Here is a 725-nt window from a genome sequence, read left to right as displayed (position 1 = left end):
CTCTGTACCTCCCTTTGCAACTGGATCCTTGACTTCCTCACCAGGTGACCACAGTCAGTGCAGCTTGGATATAACATCTATTCCTTACTCACGATCAACACAGGCACATCTCAGGGATGTGTTCTACCCGGACTACACCCATGACCAGGTGGCTAAGCACAGCTCAAGTGCAGATAACATGTCTATTGCTGGCAGAATTTCAGATGGAGATGAGGATGCAAACAGAATCAAGGTAGATCATGTGGTTGAGACAGATGAAGACACACACACTTCTGCAGGAACATTTTCTTCCCCGCCACTATCAGTTTTCTGAATGGACACTGCCTTAGTTTTTTCTTTCTTTTTTAATGAATTTAATTTAGCTCTCAGTTATTTAATATAATTTTTATATTAAATTAATATTAAATAGTTATTATAGTACTTTGATTATTGTATATTGCAATACACTGCTTCAGCAAAGCGACATATTTCACAACATGTCAGTGATTCTGATCTATGATTGAATATAGTTAAGTTATGATTGTGTAACTCTGCCAACTCAATCCTAGCACACAACGTATCACGTGTTTGAGTGGGCACCTACCTTACGCGGTGCGCATGCTCCGATGCCCTGCGGCTGCGGAGTCCTCCCGACGTGCTGACGTCACGATGCGTCCACGTGAGCGCGTGGTATGGGGATGGGTTGGAAAGTTGGGGAGCTGCCGGCGGCTGCTGATTGGTGCAGA

Source organism: Mobula birostris, chromosome 4 (genome assembly GCF_030028105.1).
Source record: "Mobula birostris isolate sMobBir1 chromosome 4, sMobBir1.hap1, whole genome shotgun sequence".
NCBI lineage: Eukaryota > Metazoa > Chordata > Chondrichthyes > Myliobatiformes > Myliobatidae > Mobula > Mobula birostris.
The sequence above is the reverse complement of the archived record's forward strand: the minus strand, read 5'-3'. Positions refer to the sequence as shown.